The sequence below is a fragment of the Haematobia irritans genome, chromosome 1, assembly GCF_050003625.1.
Source record: "Haematobia irritans isolate KBUSLIRL chromosome 1, ASM5000362v1, whole genome shotgun sequence".
In the NCBI taxonomy this organism is placed as follows: Eukaryota; Metazoa; Arthropoda; class Insecta; order Diptera; family Muscidae; genus Haematobia; species Haematobia irritans.
The window spans coordinates 26517787-26542443 of NC_134397.1; the positions used below are offsets into that span (position 1 = coordinate 26517787).

At 26.2% G+C, this 24657-nt stretch overlaps 1 protein-coding gene across 2 annotated transcripts in view; it reads right to left on the reverse strand.

The window, feature by feature from the left end:
• Positions 1 to 17948, reverse strand: part of Dh44 (corticotropin-releasing diuretic hormone 44) — a 123941-nt gene extending 105993 nt beyond the window's left edge. For both annotated transcript variants that reach the window (XM_075309428.1, XM_075309423.1), the window contains exon 1: positions 17723 to 17948. The gene's annotated coding sequence lies outside the window, so the exon portion shown is untranslated. The remainder of the gene's footprint in view (positions 1 to 17722) is intronic.
• Between the last annotated feature and the right edge of the window lie 6709 nt (positions 17949 to 24657).

Here is a 24657-nt window from a genome sequence, read left to right on the forward strand (position 1 = left end):
AAAATTTTGACAGCCCAGATTATTATTGCCAAAGACACCATGTGTATATCTCATTATACACAAGCATTCTTTAGCAAGTGAAAATTATCTTTTTCACTTGCTAAAGAAAATTTCGTAGTTTGAATAAAAAAATTCGAGTTAAAAATTTCAAAAAATGTTATTAGAGCCAAACAAAATCCACATTTGTTGTAAAATTTAAAAATTTTACGAAATTCCGAACTACTCTGAACTGTAAGAAATACGAATTTAGTAAATCTTTATGCTTCATGTGTGTATAACTTTTTTCCTTTCATAAGTTAATTTAAGTGATTAAAGTCTTAGAAAATTTCTCGTAATGAAGAAATTTAAACTAAAACACAATAATTCCTTAAACTAAAATAGAGTTAAATTGGTTTTAGTGCCCTAGAGGATACACTTAGTTTTGAGTGCAAAAGCGAAAATTACGATGAGAATACTTTTTTTAGTATTTTGAAGAAAAATTCTGTTCATAAATCCATGGTGACCGAAATCCCATTTGATAAAATTTTTATAGTATATATTTTTAATTTTTAAATTTTTACGGATTTTCTACAGCAGGGCGAATTCTTTTATTATTATTTGATAAAAAAAAAAAAACTTACCAAAAATTGACTGGAGATTTTTGTGAGGAATTTGTTATTTATATTGCGAACTATTGGATACGAAAGCGTCTTAAAATTGAAATAAGAACCAGAAAAATACTGGCATCACTGATGGTGAGTACATGTTAATCAAGTCTGTTAATGGGTTAATGGTGGCGTATGAGTGACACTTTAAGATTCACATGGGATATTTAGCACTCATACGCAATGGTGTACCGTAAGTGATGTAAGTAAGCATATCTAAAACCAAGTGAAACTTAGGATAATGAGAAGAAGTGGGGCAAAGACAAATACAGGGTAGATGATATGTATTGCAAACAAGACAAATACAGGGTAGATGATATGTATTGCAAACAATTTTTGCTTGTCTGAAAACTGACAGATTTATTTCAGTCACAGCTTATTTTAGTGTTTACTAGCTGTCAAAAGCATTTTGATCTATTGCATTCAGAAATAAAATTATTCGTAATGGGATTCAAGTGTGAAATGGGAAAGTAGCATTTGTTTTTTGTGCCAATGCTCATTACCGTGATACTGACAGTGTTGCATCGCTTCCAAATATTGCACAAAAAACCGGTAACGACACAAAAAATTATCCCAAGAATTAAGTCCAGATTAGATCAATATCTACAGAACAGATATAATGTATATTAAAAAATGAGCTTAGATTAAAGCCATTGAAGTTCCAAAAAGTACAAGAGCTTACCAATGCATAAAAAACGTTAGACTATAAAGAGCCAATGAGTTGTTTCGCTTGCAAGAAAGCGGTCAGTTGCCGAAATTGATTTTCTGCCTGAGCAGTCATTCCAAATTGAGCAGTTTGTGAAGAACGAACAAAATTATCGGGATTTTTTTTTAATATGCACCTTCGAATGACCACCAGAAATCAAGCGTAGCCGATGGTACATACTAATGGCTGTAGGTTAGGTTAGGTATAGTGGCAGCCCGATAATTCAGGCTCACTTAGACTTTTCAATCTACTGTGGTATCACAAAGTTGTGAACTTCTCTCTTATCAATGAGTGCTGCCCGATTCTATGTTAAGCTCAATGACAAGGGGCAGCTATAACGGCCGTTCCCATTCGTCGACTAAATTACGAATATTATTAGGAAAATATCGTATCATTTAATCCCTGGCCGACCATGAACATTCCAACAGGATTTAGCGCCATTGCACACGCATTAAACAAAAATGGCTTAAAAAATGTGTTCCTCGCTTCAGTTCTGCCATATAATTGCCGCCAAAATATTCCGATATTGATACGTTGGGCAAATTGGAGAATAATGTTGGCACTAAAAAAAAATATCAAAGTGTTGACTACTTCAAGACAGTGCTTTGCGGGGAATGCGCCCACATACCGCAAAGCCGCTTTCGTGCAACGTCCGTAGGTAGCCTATTCGAATTTGATTTGATGTTATTTCCGATTTTTTTTCCTTAAAAGTTCATATTTTTCCATCAGTTAGGGTTCATGTTCATATGTCTTTTATATCAATAACGAAAGCGAACCACAATCTTATTTTTGGGGTCGATTCTCATGCTTCAGTTACATTTTCATGGGGCTCATATTCACTATGAAACGTCACCCCACATTTGTGGCCCTGTTTCAATTGGGTTTAGGGATTCATTTTACTGCCCTCCATTTTCATACCGCCTTCACACAAAAAATATGTGTTGTTTTCAATCACGAAATTATTTGATCCAATTAAATTTTTATTGCAATATCTTCAATCCCAGAAATGATTAAAAAATAATTGATACTACAAATATTTGTGATTTGGTTTGTTTCAATTAAAAAATTGTTGAATCAATTAAATTTTTAATTGAGTATTTTTTAATTGGAAATAAACAAATACCCCTTAATTTTCTTAAATATGCAACTGCGGTTTATCTCCCATACCTATATCAATGTTACCCCACCAATGGTTATGTTTACTAATTCAGTAAGGGTGGTTTACTACTTTACTTACTTGTTTAATTGGAAAAATGTTCGTAAAATGTTTTTCTGTATTTTTACACTTGGGATCCCTGCCCAAAAGTATGCAACATGTTCATTACATTTTTGCTTTTAAAAAATAAAAAAGAATAACAATTTTTAGCAATTTACTTTGTTGTATTACATATCAGCCACCCTGTTCTAGCCTTTATACAATTTAATATCAATTACATTTTATATTTTAAATCGCTTCAAAATGTTATTAAAATATTTATTACACTTTCCTAAAGCAATTAATCACACAAGTTCATTCATATGTACTATGTCTAGCCGTGAGCATATTTATATCAATGAGTTTTTAAAGAGATTTCCATCCCAGATGCTTATATATGGTGAAAAAAAAACATAATTTGTAATTACTTCGTTTTATGACGAGCATTTTATATTTTATTGAGTTAATTTTAATAAACCAATTCATGCATGTAACCTGTGGTAAAATAGCTCATCATCAGATATTCCCATCGATACTTTAACTCAATAGTATGCTAGTTCGAGAAAACATTTAGATTTTTCATGTATGCTATCATAAAAAGTGATGGTCACGCTATTATAATATAATAATCATAATATCTTAGATATATTTAACGTATAATAATGTCCTAGATATATTTATTTAACGAAATTTTAGAAAAGTAATGTTTTCTATGTTAGAAATTAAACACTTTGATGATATTTGTAAGACCAAACTGTGCTTCTGATTTTGAGGCATATCAGACTTCCATATATATCTTTAATCGATATTAGTTTAAGTTAAATAGTAAAATACGAATTTTTATTTTATTAATTGCCAGTATCTAGACTTCCACGTTCACATGCTTTAGATTGAAAGAATTTATAGTAGACTTCAAATGTTAAAGATATTTTACATTGTAGTCTAATGATTTAAATCCTTAATGTGGAGTATACTGATATTATTTTAGTTTTTATTTAATTTAACACATTTTGCTTGAAAAAATACTTTTATTTCAGACTTAAGTCCTTTTTAAATTAATATAGCATTATGTAAATATACTTATACAAATAAAAAGTTTAAACCATATAGTATGTGTATATAAATCATGTTTGATCTGTAAACATGAAAGGCAAATTGAAATCTAGGCAATAGACAAGAAATGTATAAAAAAGTTAACGATTTTTTTAATGCAATTCGAGTAAACAGTTAATTAAAACTAGAAAAAAATTATTTTATGTTTGTCAATAAATTAATTGTCTATATGCATTCGCCTTTGTAACATATACTGCCAAAGGTGTAAGCTATTAAGAGGAATTCATGGCAAATGATATTCCAAAACAAAAACAACACTTGAGGTTGAGATCACCGTTGCCACAGTTGGTAGAAATCTACCAAAACTGGTAGACCCTCTACTGTTTGCTAGATTGGTAGAATACTTGATGTTTTGGTAGATTTTGCAAAATATTCCTCTCTAACTAAGAGGCATTACACATATTTCCTTTAAGAATAATAATTTAGACAAAATTTTCTATAGAAACAAAATTTTGACAAAATTTTCTATAGAAATAAAATTTTGACAAAATTTTCTATAGAAATTAAATTTCGACAAAATTTTCTATAGAAATAAAATTTTGACAAAGTTTTCTATAGAAAAAAAATTTGACAAAATTTTCTATAAAAATAAAATGTTGACTAAATTTTCCAAAGAAATCAAATTTAGACAAAATTTTCTATAAAAATAAAATTTTGAAAAAATTTTCTTTAGAAATAAAATTTTGACAAAATTTTCTAAAAAATAAAATTTTGACAAAAATTTTCTATAAAAATAAAATTTTGAAAATTTCGACAAAATTGTCTAAAGAAATAAAATTTCAACAAAATTTTCTAAAGAAATAAAATTTTGAGAAAATTTTCAATAGAAATAAAATTTTGACAAAATTTTCTATAGTAATAAAATTTTGACAATTTTTTTTATACAAATAAAATTTTGCCAAAATTCTCTACAGAAATAAAATCTTGACAAAATTTTCTATAGAAATCAAATTTTGACAAAAGTTTCTATAGAAATAAAATTTTGACAAAATTTTCTATAGAAATAACATTTTGACAAAATTTTCTATAGAAATAACATTTTGACACAATTTTCTATAGAAATACAATTTTTACAAAATTTTCTATAGAAATAAAATTTTTACAAAATTTTCTATAGAAATAAAATTTTGACAAAATTTTCTATAGAAAAAAAATTTTGACAAAGTTTTCTATAGAAATAAAATTTTGACAAAATTGTCTATAAAAATAAAATTTTGACAAAATTTTCTATAGAAATAATATTTTTACAAAATTTTCTATAGAAATAAAATTTTTACAAAAGTTTCCATAGAAATAAAATTTTGACAAAATTTTCTTTAGAAATAAAATTTTGACAAAAGTTTCTATAGAAATAAAATTTTGACAAAAGTTTCTATAGAAATAAAATTTAGACAACATTTTCTATAGAAATAAAATGTTGACAACATTTTCTATAAAAATAAAATTTTGAAAAAAATTTCTTTAGAAATAAAATTTTGACAAAATTTTCTATAAAAATAAAATTTTTACAAAATTTTTCATAGAAATAAAATTTCGACAAAATTGTCTAAAGAAATAAAATTTCGACAAAATTTTCCATAGAAATAAAATTTTGACAAACTTCTCTATAGAAATAAAATTTCGACAACTTTTCTATAGGAATAAAATTTTGACAAAATTCTCTATAGAAATAAAATTTTGACAAAATTTTCTATAAAAATAAAATTTTGACAAAATTTTCTATAAAAATAATATATTGACAAAATTTTCTATAGAAATAAAATTTTGACAAAATTTTCTATAGAAATAAAATTTTGACAAACTTCTCTATAGAAATAAAATTTCGACAACTTTTCTATAGGAATAAAATTTTGACAAACTTCTCTATAGAAATAAAATTTCGACAACTCTTCTATAGGAATAAAATTTTGACAAAATTTTCCATACAAATAAAATTTTGACAAAATTCTCTATAGAAATAAAATTTTGACAAAATTTTCTATAAAAATAAAATTTTGACAAAATTTTCTATAAAAATAAAATATTGACAAAATTTTCTATAGAAATAAAATTTTGACAAAATTTTCTATAGAAATAAAATTTTGACAAAATTTTCTATAAAAATAAAATTTTGAAAAATTTTCTTTAGAAATAAAATTTTGACAAATTTTCTATAGAAATAAAATTCTGACAAAATTTTCTATAGAAATGAAATTTTGACAAAATTTTCTATAAAAAGTTTTGACAAAATTTTCTAAAGATATAAAATTTTGACAAAATACTTTATAGAGATAAAATTTTGACAAAATTTTCTATAGAAATAAAATTTTGACAAAAGTTTCTATAGGAATAACATTTTGACAAAAGTTTCTATAGAAATAATATTTTGACAAAATTTTCTATAGAAATAAAATTTTGAAAAAAATTTCTATAGAAATAAAATGTTAACAAACTTTTCTATAGAAATAAAATGTTAACAAAATTTTCTATAGAAATAAAATTTTGACGAAATTGTCTATAGAAATAAAATTTTGCCAACATTTTCTATAGAAATAAAATGTTGACAAAATTTTCTATAAAAATAAAATTTTGAAAAAATTTTCTATAGAAATAAAATTTTGACAAAATTTTCTATAGAAATAACATTTTGACAAAATTTTCTAAAGAAATAAAATTTAGACAAAATTTTCTCTAAATTTTGGTAGATTATTTTTGACACGAGTGACAACCGTGGTTAAAATGCCAAAATATGTATTCAATGGATGCTATATTTATTTAGTAGTAAATGGATTGAATAGTTGCTACTGAAAAGTTAACTGCACGAGGGTAGTGTGCGGAAAGCGAATGGTTACCGTTTTTGACTTTTGTAATAGCCGATTTTTGCGACTTTTTGATTTTGTATTTTAACGCCATCATCTAATAGTCAACTTTGAATCGAAAGGGTAATATGACGTAAATCTTTTTTTCAAAATGGATTTTTATATACCTAGGAAAAGCTATCATATGCAGAAACCAATGTTTTTAATTTTTGAAAGAGTCGGAAAAGCGACATTTTGTTTTTTATCCAACAACATTCCTGCAAAATAAAGCGTCGCCAAAAAAGTAGTGAAAATATTCTTTTTGGTTCTGGAAGTGGTGCAAAATTGCCGCAAAAGGGATGAATTTAACATGGGCTTGTCACAGGACGTGTCCATCATTTCAACAATCATCCGAATTTAGTATTTTGGATGTGAATTTAAAAATTTTATCATATTTTGACAAATAAATAATTTTTATATTTTTTATGATTTTTAATAAATTTTAATAAATTATATTTTCATAAATTCGCAATTCTTATAGATCTAGATTTTTGCCAAAATTTAAATAATTTGTACCATTTTATTAATTCTTACTATGTTTTTAACATATTTAAAACAACAAAAGTTAAACCCATTAAGAATATGCATTTCCCATTACCCATTAAAAAAAAGATTTATAAAAACTTGAACTAAAAGAACTTCCGTTGTAGCTGAAATACATCTTTGGGAAGACATTTTTGTGCCGTTAGAAGAACTTCCAAATTTTTAGCTAGGATAGTCAACTTTATTTGCTTGCAATCCTTATAAAATTTAGTACATATGTTATTGGCAAAATATCCGAAACAAATTTGCAACTACATTCCATAGTATATATATATGGCCCGATTTACATAAATGTTGTCTTTATTAATTAAACAATGCTATTCATATTTGGAACAAATTCTTCCTCCGTCGTCTCCCATAAACGAGCAAATTATGTGGAAAATCCGTACAAATTATCCTAATGGCTCCCATTTTACATTTGAATCGAATTTAAAATTCGCTGAAAAAATATGTGGGAAAGAAAATCACAATTTTTTTTTTTTATTTATTTATTTTTTTTTTTTTTTTTTTGAGTAACCTAATTTTACTCCGTTTGGAAATAAACCCCAATGAAATTGAACCTCGATTTACTTTTTGGGATAGTGATTCGTTTTCAACTGAGGCATGTTTTCTTTACGTCCAGGGTTCAAGACACAATTCCAAAGAGATTCGTACACAATTTTATTTTTCTTTTAAAAGTTAATATTTTTCCACTAATTAGGATTCATGTTGACACGTCTTATAAAACAATAATGAAAATGAACCCTAACTTTATTTTGGCGGTAGATATTCATGCTTTAATTACATTTTTATGCGGCTAATTTTCATAACGCTCATATTCATTATGTCTCTCAATATGTTTGGCATATTTGCCACACGAGCCAAAAAAAATAATCTCCCAAAATTTAGAGAAAATTCTACGCAACTTTGGAGAAAATTCTACCAAAAAACTACCAAACCAAAAATATTCTATTGTAAATTTTATCCAATTTTTTTCTATAGAAATTTTTTGCAATATTTATTTCTATAGAAAATTTTGTCACATTTTTTTTTCTATAGAACATTTTCTCAAAATTTTATTTCTATAGAAAATTTTCTCAAATTTGTGTTTCTATAGAAAATTTTGTCAAAATTTTATTTCTATAGAAAATTTTGTTAACATTTTATTTCTATAGAAAATTTTGCAATATTTATTTCTATAGAAAATTTTGTCACATTTTTTTTTCTATAGAACATTTTCTCAAAATTTTATTTCTATAGAAAATTTTCTCAAATTTGTGTTTCTATAGAAAATTTTGTCAAAATTTTATTTCTATAGAAAATTTTGTTAACATTTTATTTCTATAGAAAATTTTGTAAAAATTTTATTTCTATAGAAAATTTTGTCAAAATTTTATTTTTATAGAAAATTTTGTAAAAATTTTATTTCTATAGAAAATTTTGTAAAAATTTTATTTCTATAGAAAATTTTGTAAAAATTTTATTTCTATAATAAATGTTCGCAAAATTTTATTTCTATAGAAAATTTTGTCAAAATTTTACTTCTATAGAAAATTTGGTCAAAATTTTATATTTATAGAAAACTTTGTTAAAATTGTATTTCTATAGAATATTTTGTCACAATTTTATTTCTATACATTTTTTTTTAATTTTTGTTTCTATAAAAAATTTTGTCAAAATTGTATTTCTATATTTTTTTTATTGAGCAATTAAAAGTTTGTGAAATGCCTCTCTGTTGGAGAGGGATATTTGCAAAATCTATCAAATCTACAATCGAAAATTCTACCAATCTACACTGAAAAATATATTTACGTGATATTAAAGATTACGCAACCTAAATTTTAGGATGCGAAACTTACAAAATATTAAGGACAAATTTCTTTAAAATAATGAAAATTTTAATTAAAATAAAGTTTATATTCTTTGCTTCAAAATTTGTTTTCATTAAATTTAGAGCACACATTTTGTAAATTTGCGTCCCTCCGTTAAAGTTCCATGTCTTTGAACTAAGGCTAATTTCCCTTAAAGTAAAGAAACACATTTTTTATTTAAAGAAATTGTACTTAAATTAACTGAAATATTGAAACTTTTGATTTAAGATGAAAGCGCTTCAAATATAGGCTAAGACTTATTTTGAAGATTTATGTTAGAGTATTTTGTTTAAAGTTTTTTTTTTTGGAATTAAGAAAGCATTTTTTACTTTCAAGTATTTGGATTTTTAAACTGGCATTTCTTTGTACGTGAGTACCTTTATTAATAAAACGCGAAAAGATAATGAGAATTTCATAAATGAGATCTTTATCCCAATTTTAATTTTATTGGTCCTAGACTTAAAGCCAGATAGGTCGCTACAAAATTTCTTTGTTTTAAAGAAGTCGCATCTTTGGCTCGGAATCAATACCAAAATCCTCATGGAAAGGTCAAAATCTTTAGATCCAATTAAACATTTTTTTTGAGTGTACCAAACAGTAAAAAGTCTACCATTTTTGGTAGAATTCTACCAACTTTGGCAGCCGTGATTTTTGCCTCTTCATTTCAGTTGGTTTAGGGGCTCATTTTCCTGAGCCCCCATTTCCATACAGCCTTTTTACACTAGGGACCTCTGCCTAAAAGTGTGCATTACTGTCAACTACAAACTCCTATAAATTCGAACTCTGACATTTATCATTTAAACATTCGATACTTTATTATTCTTAGCATTTAATTAACAAAATATGTAGTCTCCTGTGGCAGAAAATAAGAAAACTGTTTTTGTAAAAATACTTTTAAAATATTTCTTTCCAAAATAACCCATAAATATTACAAAAGTCATCATTATCTTAAAAAAACCCAAACAAACTAAACAGCCAGTTTTGTGTTATGAAATGGGTTTCTTATTTTAAATAGTCAGTTGGAGAAAAAATACAAAAAAAAAATGTTTCTTAAATTTACCCCTAAAAGGATCACATTTTACAAATTCCATAATGAATATAACAAATTTGAAAGTCATATAGCTAAACCAGGGATAAAGAACTCGCGCATATACCCATTTCAATAGGCAAACAAGTCAAAAAGGATATTCATCAACGAAAAAACTGAAACCGCTAAAATAATATTAACCACGAAACAAAAAGACATCATTCATTTCAGACCAATATGAATATCTCTCGTCATTCTCTGGGGATCAACTTCATTGTTTTACATTTTTTTTTTCGTGGTGCTGGGTGAATGAATATTGTGACGATGGGTCAACAATTAACTGGGACTCTTTTGTTTTAAAGTAAGTAGGGGGGTTAAGAAAAAATTGTATACCTTTCAAAACTCTGGCAACAATTTCATATTTTCATATTTATATATTTCCTATGGTTTATTTTAAGTACTTTAGATTTCCTCATTTTCTTAAATTTATGATTTTTTTTAGTTGCATTTAATACAAGAAGTTCTCTCAAAAATATTTTTAACATTTATAAATTGTTGATTCACGTGAAATATTAAAATTGTTTATGCCTAAAAAAAAAGATCAAAGGAAATATTTTCATATAATCCAAGTTCTCCAAATTTCCAAACCCAAAACTGTCTGTTAAAGGCAAAAAAACAAGGCCAAAGTATTTCAATATGTTTTGGCTAACCACAAAGTCGAATTTATCAGGGTTAGGACAAAATGCCTTTTACTTTGTTAGTTGGATTGCATGTGTTTGAAAAAAAATTATAGATTTTTATTCTCACATAAATGGGATCTATAAAAAAAAGTAATAAAATATTTTAGGTTCACTTGAATTTGTTAAGATAGCCACCTTGTTTTCCTTTTTTAAATATACAACTCCTTTATTAACTATCCTTATAAAAAATACCTAAAAGGTAGACTGCAATTTTTGTTAAGTGCTTCAACGCAAGAACTTAAGGGTAAGAATTTACTATGAGAACATTCGAAAACTTTTTTCAACCGTAGAATAGTTTATGGATATTTGCTTAGCCTTAGGCTATCTAAATATTTTTTATTGTCAGGTCTTTGCAATGAATTAGAAACAATTTGCCTTGAAATAATCTTAATAAAATGTTGAAGTATTTAAAATAGATTTTTTTTTTCAAATTGGAATATCGTCCATCCTAAGATGCGGGTATAATAATTTGGCAATATTGTGGAGAATAAATGAAAGCGACAAAGTTGAAATAGCTAGCAAGCCCGCGTTGAATACAAATGGTCAGGGGTTTTGAAAAGGGATACAAAAACAGCCTGCTCGAAGTCAACGTTTCGCTTCTATGAAAATGGCAAATTACCATATTTGGTTTTCTACGATGCGAACTTTTAAATGGCTTTCATAAGAGACACATACGTCTTGCCTATAACTGAGGCAATGTGATTATTCTAGTTAAGTTTTTTTATTAAAAATGACTTCCAAATTTTTCGCCTTCTTCTATAGGAAGATTTTAAATTAAAAGAGTGTGAAGTTCACCCAGATATGCCGACGGGCCGTTATATTCTGTAGCACACCAACAAGTAGATTAGAAAATGTAAAGCACTGTAAACGCAGAAACCTGTACATAACAGGTGTACTACATGTAGTACGGTCGGCATATCTGGGTTAAAGTTGTTTTACGCCCATGGAGCTTTCACTTGGGAATGCTCCAAGAGTGCAGCTACCTACGTATACCCACTTTAGTTCGTTGTCGTGGGGTGTAAATAGTTTAAAATCGGTGTTGAAAATAGTTGATATTCTAACAAAAAGTACTTTTAACCTATTTGGCTTTTCTCCGTTCACAGATAAGTTACGCTCATGGGGCTTTTACTGGGGGATGCTTCAAGGTTGCAGCTACACTACGAGCATCAGTGTTGAAATTGTAACAAATATTATTTTTACCCCATTAAGTTTTCTCCTCTCACAGATGAGCTACGCCCATGGGACTTTCACTGGGGAATGCTACAAGATTGCAGCTACTTACGTATACCCACTTTAGTTCTTTGTCGTGGGGTGTAAATAGGTGAAAATCGGTGTTGAAAAAATTTGATATTCTAACAAAAAGTACTTTTACCCACTTTGACTTTAAAATCCATATCGAAATTTTTGATAAAATTACTTAGCCCCTCTTTTAAAATTTTTAATAAGCTACGTTTATGGAAATAGAACGGTAGCTTTCTTCTCAATCTGGGCTTTCTACTTCTTTCAAAATTTAAAAGAAATTGCATCCATAATGCGTTCAAAAACGGACATAAAAGTTGATTTGAACCCCCCTCATTTCTTCTCTCACAGACGCCCTACGCCCATGGGCTTTTCACTGGGGAACGCTCCACAGTTGGAGTTACCAACGTATACCCCCTTTGGTTCGTTGTCGTCTATCATAAATAGCCAAAAAGAGGCTTGAACAGTTTAGGCATATAATTGGATTTTAACTCCCTCTATTTTAAAGGCCTAAATATAAAATAATTAACAAAACTTGTTCATATTTGATTATATTTAGTCAATCAGCAACGAATCAAGACGAAATTTGATTTTTTGCGAATTTTCGTTGAAAAGATAAAATTTAAAATTTTTCTGGTGGTTTATGTCTTGGCTAAAAACAACTTTAGAAAACAACTTTAACTTCACACTTTTAAATTAGTCCATGTTCAGAGAAGTAAAGCAGAACTTAATATTTTTTTATTTTACTCTTCAAGATCAAAAATGCCGGTAATAACATCAAATTTTCGAATTAGTATAGATTTGTTCGAATTGGCACCCTTTGGTACATATTATGGCCTTCAAACGACCAATAAAGCCATCACACCCGGCACGAAAGTGGCTTTGCAGTATATTGGCCTACATTCGGCGATACTCTGGTATTTTTTTGTGTCAACCTTATGTTCCAAAATGCCCAAGACGCCAAAGTCTAACGGACTGAGTTTCGGAGATTTTAGTGGCCATTGTGCGCAGCGTTGCCATTTTGGTCCAAAAAATTTTTAATTTTTAAATTTGGTCCGATGGTCATACCAAACGGAATTTACTCCATTTTCATAAATTTGGTCAAATTTATTCACTTTATATATGGAGGCTACATTTGATTCTGTATCTTTACGAAACTACGTTTAAGTTTTAGAGGAATCTTAACTTCCTCGGATAAAGTGAGTACTATGTTCGGCTTCTGCGGACGAAAATTTCGCGTTTTACATCTTGGCTCAGGTTTTATATCTTTTTGCACCATTTAACCGCCGTATTCGAGTGGGCTGAATGGATTGAACTATATAGGAATATTGACAATATGAACAGCACGTGACGTATCAAATTATGAAAATTCCGAAATCTATTGCATTCTCTCAAGAAGTAAAATCGGTCTTTATGAGGCTATACCAATATAGAGCAAATGAGTGTCTGTTGTGATCTCAATATACCTCTAAGTCGAAAGTAATAATTTCCATTTTTGATGTTAGCTAAAATTAGTTTAAAAACCTCGACCTTTTCAAAAAGTGTACTCTTCCAAATTAAAAAAAAAAACAAAAAATTGATAAGTCCACCTTGTGACTCCGATGTCAACCACTAAATCAGTCCTAGTCATTTCTAGTTTAGTTTATTTTTTTAATAAAAGCACTATGTAAAACAATAAATTACTTTTTAAGGTATTTCTTACTAAATTGCCAATTTGGTCCGCCGGATGGAATTTTGCTCCAATTTTGGAAAAAATTTGGTCCAAAACAAAATTTTGTTTGAATTTTTCTTTGTTTAAGTGTGATGAGCACGATAATGCTGATGATAGAGTCCTGTTGGAATATGCATGTTCTGTGGCCGAAATGTTTTTCTACACACAGGGCTTCAATATTGTCATTAGGACATTTGCCCGATAAAAGGAAAACAATAAGACCAAATTTTTATGTTTTTTTGGGAGCTTCATTGTATTTTTGGGTCCCGTTTGCCTTGTAAGAATAAACCTTAATATTTCAAATGAAAATAAACCCTAAGTTTTGTTTGGGGGGATTGTGAACTCGGTTGCCACTCGTGCCAAAACTGATCTATAAAATTTTAAGAAAAATTTACCAAAAACCTACCAAATTTAAAAAATGAAATGTTTGGTAAAATTTTTGTCCAAATTTACATTCGACATAAAATTTTATCAAAATTTGGTAAAATTTTTGCCCAAATTTACATTCTACATAAAATTTTGTCAAAATTTTATTTCTATAGAAAATTCTGTCAAAATTTTATTTCCATCGAAAATTTTGTCATATTTTTATTTCTATAGAAAATTTTGTCATAATTTTATTTCTATAGAAAATTTTTGTCAAAATTTTATTTCTATAGAAAATTGTCTCTAAATTTTATTTCATAGAAAATTTCGTCAAAATTTTATATCTGTATATATTTTTTCAAAACTTTATTTCCATAGAAAATTGTATCAATATTTATTTCTATAGAGATTTTTTTAAAACTTTATTTCTATAGAATTTTTTTAAAATTTTATTTCTATAAAATTTTTGTTTCTAAATTTTATTCCCATAGGAAATTTTGTCCAAAATTTATATCTATAGAAAATTGTGGATTAATGTTATTTCTATAGAAAATTTTGTCAAAATTTTATTTCTATAGAAAATTTTTTCTAAATTTTATTTCTATAGAAAATGTTGTTGTCAAAATTTTACTTTTAAAGAAAATTTCGTCAAAATTTTATGACTGTATATTTTTTTTCAAAACTTTATTTCTATAGAAAATTTTGTTAAAATTTTATTTCTATAGAAAAATTTTTCCAAATTTTACTTCTATAGGAAATGTTGTCCAAAATTTTATTTTTATAGAAAATTTTGTCAAAATTTTATTTCTATAGAAAATTTCGTCAAAATTTTATCTATATAGAAAATTTTGTGAAAATTTTAGTTCTATAGAAAATTTTGTGAAAATTTTATTTCTATAGAAAATTTTGTCAAAATTTTATTTCTATACGAAATTTTGTCAAAATTTTATTTCTATACGAAATTTTGTCAAAATTTTATTTCTATAGAAAATTTCGTCAAAATTTTATCTCTATAGAAAATTCTGTTAAAAGTTTATTTACTTTTATAGAAAATTTCGTAAAAATTTTATATCTGTAGATTTTTTTCAAGACTTTATTTCTATAGAAAATTTTTTCAAAATTTTATTTCTTAGAAAATTTTGTCCAAAATTTATATCTATAGAAAATTGTGGCAAAATTTTATTTCTATAGAAAATTTTGTTGTCAAAATTTTATTTCTATAGAAAATTTTGGTGTCAAAATTTTATTTCTATGGAAAATTTTGTCAAAATTGTATTTCTATGGAAAATTTTGCCAACTTTTTATTTCTATATAGTTTTTTTTTTTAATTTAATTTCTATAGAAATTTTTTTCTACATATTATTTCTATAGAAAATTTTGTGCCAAAATTTTATTTCTATAGAATATATTTTCAAAACTTTATTTCTATATATATTTTTTGCAAAACTCGAATTCTATGGAAAATTTTGCAAAAATTTTATCTCAATTGAAGACTTTGCCAAATTGTACTTCTATAGAAATTTTAAAATCCACCAAAACTTCAAATCTACCATTGTTGGTAGAATTCTACCAACCGTGAATGTGCTTCGTTTCCAAGTGGAAACGATAATATTCAGTGTGTCGTTCTGAATATTATCGTATCATATCTGTTTTGAGTCCAAAGTGGACTAACGCCATTCTCAAGAGATTCGTTTCGAGTAACAATTATTTACTTTTTTATTAAAGCTTCATATTTTTAGGGTTCATTTTCGCAACGGTCTTTTAAGTCAAAAGGTAAAATGAGTCCTAGTTTTGTTTTTGGGTCGATTTTCATGCTTCTGTTACATTTTGTTGGGGCTCATATTCCTTGTGAAGTGTCGCCCCAAATTTGTGACCCTGTTCATTTGGTTTTTACTCCACGGTTGACAAATATATGAGCGGGGAGATATCATCGGCTGCGCTTGAGTTGTTGTGGCCAATCGAAAGTAAAAATTTTCAGCTGACCTCTTCGGCAAGTAAACCCTTTCATTTTATTTTTTCACAAACTGCTAAATTTTCCACAAATAGCTCTTGATGGGAGAAAATCAAATTCGGTAGCTGTCCACTTTCATACAAGCGAAGCAAGTCCTTGGCTCTTTGCAGTCTACTTTAATTAGCGCATCGGTAACCTCTAGCACTTTAGACACTTCAATGGTTTTAGTCTAAGCTCATATTTCAATCTGTGTTGCATCCGTTCTTGCGATATTTTCTACTGACGAGTAAGTTTTCTATCACAGCGGCGTGAATTTCAGTGAAATCTGGCCTTCATTTTTGGATCGTTTATGGAATTGTTACCATTATTTTCTCTCAGTTTTTGGATGCGTAGCAATATTGCCAGTATCATGGTAGCGAGTAAAGGTAGGAAATTTAAAAAGATGTTTCAAATAAAAAGCTTTTTTAAAATAAAGTCTTCAAAGACACTTCCTGTTCTTAAGTACATTTTGGACTTCAAATTCATTCAGTTGGTTATTGAGTGATAAGTAAATTCTCATGCCAACAGAATACCCTCAAAATATACATTTGTAAGCAATATGAATTTGCCAAAATTATTCAGTATATTAGAATGTTGTCAAATAACTCGTTTTTCGAAATCTTCTTTTTTGTGTGAAAAGACTGATTGATCATACTATGATCGTAGTATAAAAGTTCATTTATAATAATAATCATACGCTCCTATGTACAAAATATAATATAACTCATACGTCAACATGTCCCATTTATTCATATCTCGTATTGATATGATTAAAATATTTTTGTTTTTGTTTTAAATGAAAAGCGTTAGCTTTAAAGTTAAGTTACCAAAAATCATCGATCATGGAAGCACGATTTCAAAAATATTTAAGACTTGTTCCTAATTTTTTGGGACAAATTCATTAAGTTTGTTATTGAGTGATAAGTAAATTCTCACTTCGACAGAATACTCTCAAAATACAAACTTGGAAGGAATACTAAGAAGTACTCGTATTATGCTAAAATGTACAAAAAAATATTCAGTGTACTACAATATTTTCAAATTCCACATTTTTCAAACCTTCTTTCTATGTGAAAAGCTTGATTAAGAATATTGGGAATTAATTTTTAATAATCATACGCCACAATATACAAAATATAATATAACTCATACGATAACATGTCCCATTTATTTATATAACATATTAATATAATTAAAATAAATATTTTTCACTATAAAATATACCCAATTGTTAATTTCAACTCTTTCAAATTCTATTAAATATAGTAGTTTTTTTATAAATAAAATATTTAACGTAAAACAATAAATAAAGCATGATTTTATATTCCCTCTCAAAACTAAAATAATATATAACCACTAAAATTTTTTCCCAAAAACAAACTAATTTATTCATTGAAATAAGTTACCTGAATGCACAGGTGCTATTAAGAAAACGAATTACAATCATTTGCATGAAACTTTTAATATATTTTTCTTCTTGGCCAAATAAAACAATACAAAAAAACTTTCAAAAACTCGAAGACCATAAACAACGGCTCTGTAATGCAGCAATTCATCCATCAAATGAAAAAAAAAACAAAAATAACGAACAAAAATCCTACGCAAAGCTTAATAATGATGATCATCATCATTATCATTAAAGCGGGCCAAAGTTGATGGCCCAATTGGTCGATAGTAAAAATGAAAGAATATTGCATGAAAATACAATGCGATTACTTAAATGAAAGAAATCCAATTGCAGATCTTAATTACAATACTTACAAATAAATGATGGTTATAAATTAATCCAGTAAACGTTTGGGAATGAGAGACTGGGAACGTCTAACACTCAAAACAGTACAGAAAATCACTTTATTTTATGGTTTTAAGGTATTGCAGAAAACTTGGTTTTTGAATTTGCTTTGACAAAGATCCTTTACAATCACTCACGTAGAAATTTACTAATAAATCACGTTTTGAGGGGTGTAAAAAATTATATTTTTTTGGATTTATTTCTTTGCACTAGAATTCTTAAAATTCAAATTAAAGTTCTTTTTTTAAATTTCCAACAAGAACTTTTTTTTGTTTTTTTAATAGAACAGCAATGCTGTAATTTTACTAAGTTTAAAAAAAAAAATCACTTGCAATTTTTTCATAAACAAATTGACAATGTTTTCAAGAAATTTTTAAACTCTTTTTTTTGGCCAATTTTTTTATTCACTTTTAACTAGAATTTTCAAATATTTTTTTTTAATTTTCCTCTTTTCAAATTTCTACAACTGTTACAAAATTCTAGCCAGAAATTAATGTTGCCAGAATTACTGTTGTCCGTTTTGGATACTTTAGCGTGTAACGCAACAGGCTGACGACACCAAGATAACTCAGGTTGTAGCGATTCAGTGACAACGTTTTATATTCAAAATCAGCAAAAATGTTTGTCTTCATTGGCAAACAAATACCATGGAACTCTGAGAGATTCGCATAGAAATTCACACATACTCACTCATATCGCACTCATCATTCAAGCACACACGCACACCAATACCATTAAACGCAACAATAAAACAGAATGAAAATTCACAAACGAATCGCAAATGTTTGTTGTAGAGCATGCGTTGTTCACTGTATTTGTGTTGTTGCTAACATGTATTTCAGTACACGAACACGCATACCCATACACATATAAACATATATACAAACATTTTTCCTCCAATACACCTACACTCAGTGTAATACAAACCATCGAAGGTATCAAAACATCCTGTTGCGTATTGTTTGTAAAATTTCTTGGTTGGGAGAGTCCACTATAAGAATGTTGAGCATAAATGTTGGGCAACATGGTGGCAAACATGTTAAACAGTAATTTTGCAAGCGAAAAATTTTGTATGTTCGAGGCGATCATTAGATGGTTATAACAAATATACCATTCCCTTTGTCTTAAAAACCTTCATCTGTCATTTAACAAAATTGTCTATTTCTATACAAAATTTTGTCAATAAATTTTCGACAAAATTTTATATAGAAATAATATTTTGACAAAATTTTCTATAGAAATAAAATTTTGACAAAAATTTTTATAGAAATAAAATTTCGACAAAATTTTCTATAGAAATAAAATTTGGACAAAGTTCACTATAAAAATAACATTTTCTATAGAAATGAAATTTTGACACAATTTTATATAGAAAAAGTATTTGGAGAATTTTTTTCTATAGAAATGAAATTTTGACACAAATTTCTTTAGAAATAGAATTTTGACAAAATTTTCTATAGAAATAGAATTTTGACAAAAATTTTCTATAGAAATAGAATTTTGACAAAATTTTCTATAGAAATAGAATTTTGACAAAATTTTCTATAGAAATAGAATCTTGGCAAAAAATTTCTATAGAAATAGAATTTTGGCAAAAAATTTCTATAGAAATAGAATTTTGACAAAAATTTTCTATAGAAATAGAATTTTGACAAAATTCACTATAGAAATAACATTTTGGCAAAATTTTTTATAGAAATGAAATTTTAACAAAATGTTCTATAGAAAAAAGTATTAGGAGAAATTTATCTATAGAAATGAAATTTTGACACAAATTTCTATGGAAATAGAATTTTGATAAAATTTTCTATAATTCTGCCAAATTTTCTATAGAAATAGAATTTTGACAAAAATTTTCTATAGAAATAGAATTTTGACAAAAATTTCCTATAGAAATAGACTTTTGACAAAATTTTCTATAGAAATAGAATTTTGGCAAAAAATTTCTATAGAAATAGAATTTTGGCAAAAAATTTCTATAGAAATAGAATTTTGACAAAAATTTTCTATAGAAATAGAATTTTGACAAAATTCACTATAGAAATAACATTTTGGCAAAATTTTTTATAGAAATGAAATTTTGACAAAATGTTCTATAGAAAAAAGTATTAGGAGAAATTTATCTATAGAAATGAAATTTTGACACAAATTTCTATGGAAATAGAATTTTGATAAAATTTTCTATAATTCTGCCAAATTTTCTATAGAAATAAAATTTGGATAACATTTTCTGTAGAAATAAATTTTTCTATATAAATAAAGTTTTGACCAAATTTTCTATAGAAATAAAATTTTGACAACATTTTTCTATAGAAATAAAATTGTGATAACATTTCCTGTAGAAAAAAATTTCTATAGAAATAGAATTTTGACAAAATTTTCTATAGAAATAGAATTTTGGCAAAAATTTTCTATAGAAATAGAATTGTGACAAAAATTTTCTATAGAAATAAAATTTTCATAACATTTTTTCTAAATATGTTCTATATCTACAAAAAATTTTCTATAGAAATAAAATATGGACAAAATTCACTATAGACAGCTTTGGCAAAATTTTCTATAAAAATTAAATTTTGATAAAATTTTCTATAGAAAAAAGTATTTGGAGAAAATTTTCTACAGAAAAACAAAATTGACAAAATTTTCTATAGACATAGAATTTTGACAAAATTTTCTATAGAAATCGAATTTTGACAAAATTTTCTATATAAATAAAATTTTGACAAAACTTTCTATAAAAGTAAAGTTTTGGCCAAATTTTCTATAGAAATAAAGTTTTGGCCAAGTTTTCTATAGAAATAAAATTTGGACAAAATTCTCTATATAAATAACATTTTGAAAAAATGTTCTATGGAAAAAAGTATTTGGAGAAAAAAAGAATTTTTGACAAAATTTTCTATAGAAATAGAATTTTGCCAAATTTTATATAGAAATAAAATTGTGATAAAATTTTCTGTAGAAATAAAATTTTCTAAAGAAATAAGATTTGACAAAATTTTCTATAGAAATAATATTTTGACAAAATTGTCTATAGAAATAAAATTTGGACAAAATTCACTATAGAAATAACATTTTGGCAAAATTTTTTATAGGAATGAAATTTCGACAAAATTTTCTATAGAAAAAAGTATTAGGAGAAATTTTTCTATTGAAATGACATTTTGACACAAATTTCTATAAAAATAGAATTTTGACAAAATTTTCTATAGAAATCGAATTTTGACAAAAAATTTATATTGAAATAGAATTTTGACAAAAATGTTCTATAGAAATAGAATTTTGACAAAATTCACTATAGAAATAACATTTTGGCAAAATTTTTTATAGAAATGAAATTTTTGGCAAAATTTTTTATAGAAATGAAATTTTGACAAAATTTTCTATAGAAAAAAGTATTAGGAGAATCACTCACGTAGAAATTCACTAACAAATCACGGTTTGAGGGGTGTAAAAAATTAATTTTTTTGGATTTATTTCTTTGCACTAGAATTCTTAAAATTCAAATTAAAGTTATTTTTTTCAATTTCCAACAAAAACTTTTTTATGTTTTTTTTAATAGAACAGCAAATACTGTAATTTTACTAAGTTTCCAAAAAAATCACTTGCAATTTTTTCATAAACAAATTGACAACGTTTTCAAGAAATTTTTAAACTCTTCTTTATTTTTTGGCCAATTTTTTTATTCACTTTTAACCAAAATTTTCAAATATTTTTTTTTAATTTTCCTCTTTTCAAATTTCTACAACTGTTACAAAATTCACTATAGAAATAACATTTTGGCAAAATTTTTATAGGAATGAAATTTCGACAAAATTTTCTATAGAAAAAAGTATTAGGAGAAATTTTTCTATAGAAATGACATTTTGACACAAATTTCTATGAAAATAGAATTTTGACAAAATTTTCTATAGAAATCGAATTTTGACAAAAAATTTATATTGAAATAGAATTTTGACAAAAATGTTCTATAGAAATAGAATTTTGACAAAATTCACTATAGAAATAACATTTTGGCAAAATTTTTTATAGAAATGAAATTTTTGGCAAAATTTTTTATAGAAATGAAATTTTGACAAAATTTTCTATAGAAAAAAGTATTAGGAGAAATTTTTCTATAGAAATGAAATTTTGACACAAATTTCTATGGAAATAGAATTTTGACAAAATTTTCTATAGAAATCGAATTTTGACAAAAAATTTATATTGAAATAGAATTTTGACAAAAATGTTCTATAGAAATAGAATTTTGACAAAATTCACTATAGAAATAACATTTTGGCAAAATTTTTTATAGAAATGAAATTTTAACAAAATTTTCTATAGAAAAAATTATCAGGAGGAATTTTTCTATAGAAATTAAATTTTGACACAAATTTCTATGGAAATAGAATTTTGACAAAATTTTCTATAGAAATAAAATTCTCAAAATTTTCTATAAATCAAAATTTTGATAACATTTTCTGTAGAAATAAAATTTTCTATATAAATAAAGTTTTGACCAAATTTTCTACAGAAATAAAATTTTGACAAAAATTTTTTATAGAAATAAAATTTGGACAAAATTTTCTATAGAAATAGAATTTTGGCAAATATTTCTATAGAAATGAAATTTTGACAAAATTTTCTATAGAAATGAAATTTGGCAAAATTTTTTATAGAAAAAAGTATTTGGAGAAAATTTTTTATAGAAATAAAATTTTGACAAAATTTTCTATAGAAATAGAATTTTGATACAAAATTTCTATAGAAATAGAAGTTTAACAAAAATTTTCTGTAGAAATAGAATTTTGCCAAATTATCTATAGAAATAAAATTGTGATAACATTTTCTGTAGAAATAAAATTTTCTATAGAAATAAGGCTTTGACCAAATTTTCTGTAGAAATAAAATTTTGGCAAAATTCACTATAGAAATAACATTTTGGCAAAATTTTTTATAGAAATGAAATTTTAACAAAATTTTCTATAGAAAAAAGTATTAGGAGACATTTGTCTATAGAAATAAAATTTGAACAAAATTCTCTAAAGAAATAAAATTTGGACAAAATTCTCTAAAGAAATAAAATTTAGACAAAAATTTTGGCCAAATTTTAAATAGAAACAAAGTTTTGACAAAGTTTTCAATACACCCAGAAAAAAGTGCCTTCGAAACCAAAGAAAAAATCCTAAACTGAAAGCAGTTAGGAATAGCCACCGTGGTGCAATGGTTAGAATGCCCGCCTTGCATACACAAGGTCGTGGGTTCGATTCCTGCTTCGAGCGAACACCAAAAAGTTTTTCAGCGGTGGATTATCCCACCTCAGTAATGCTGGTGACATTTCTGTTTCAAAGCTTCTCTAAGTGGTTTCACTGCAATGTGGAACGCCGTTCGGACTCGGCTATAAAAAGGAGGTCCCTTGTCACTGAGCTTAACATGGAATCGGGCAGCACTCAGTGATAAGAGAGAAGTTCACCAATGTGGTATCACAATGGACTGAATAGTCTAAGTGAGCCTGATACATCGGGCTGCCACCTAACCTAACCTAACCTAGGAATAGTTCATTAACTAGAATAAGGCATGGAATTTTACTAATACTGTTTTTTTTCGCTGGGTATAAGAATTTACTACTGAACAGGAAAATTTTATTCACTGATAACAAAGCATTCGTAAAAATAACAAAATCCGAACTAAAACCAAGTTTCCACAAATTTAGTAAAATTTCTTATAAAATGATAATTCTGACTTCCTTTATTATAGAAAGCTTATCATACATACGAATAACACTTGGCATAGAAAAATATTTTAGTTCATTCGTACTAAGAAGTATTCAATCCTTTCAAAACTTAAGGGAACACACTTGTTAGAATATAGGAAATTTTCCTATATTTCTTTTATCTACCTGTAATCGATATCTGGCATCGATGTAATCGATATGGTTGCGCGTGGGTTGGTTTTTTAGTTGGAATCGCGTTGTTATGGTATACGGAGAGATTGCTAAAAAATAATATAGTAAAATAATATAATAACAAATAAAATATATAAAATATTTGTTATTTTAAATTAGTGGAAAAAATTTACGTTTTTTGAAAATTATTGAACGTAAATAATAATAAGTCTATCAATGTTCGTGATGGTGTATAAACAAAGAAAACACCAGCATTTTGGAATCTTCAATTAGCAGGTAATATTCAGTGACGCTAACCTTTTGTGAAAAAATTGTTTTATGACTTTTTATATTTGTAAATATTTAAATTGTAAAAGGAGGACAAAATCCTTACGCAGCAACTTATTAAAAGTGAAAGGTAGAAGAAAAAGAAAAAAATTACGCTTCACAGTGGAATAATAAACTAATATTTCAAGGCCAGTCGATGCAACTGATTCTTAATAAATATATTTAATATATTAATAAAACATGTATTTTATTAAAGAAAAAATTATATAGGCAATTTATAAAATTGTATTTAAAAACTAAAGTAAGCAGTTCTAATTTTGAAGTAAAAGGTTTACCACAAATATATAAGATTTGTCCAAATGAATGAAAAAGTTCAATAAAATCATTCCATATATGAATTCAATTCATTTAAATTTTTTAATTCTGTATTATAGTGGTACATAAATATAGGAAAATGTTAACTGATATATGGCATGCATTCTATTTTATTTCAACGAAAATCACATCGTTCAAAAAAATAAAAATGTATTTGGCGCTATACGAAGTTCAACTTTCTTGACAATGAGTTCATTTTAACTTAAAGAAAGGGTCACTTTTTTGTGGGTGTAGAAATAAAATTTTCACAACATATTCTATAGAAATAAAATATTGAGAAAATTTTCTATAGAAATAAAATTATGAGATACTTTTCTATAGAAATAAAATTTTGATTAAAAAAAAAACAACCAAAAACTGCAAAATAAGATTTTTTAT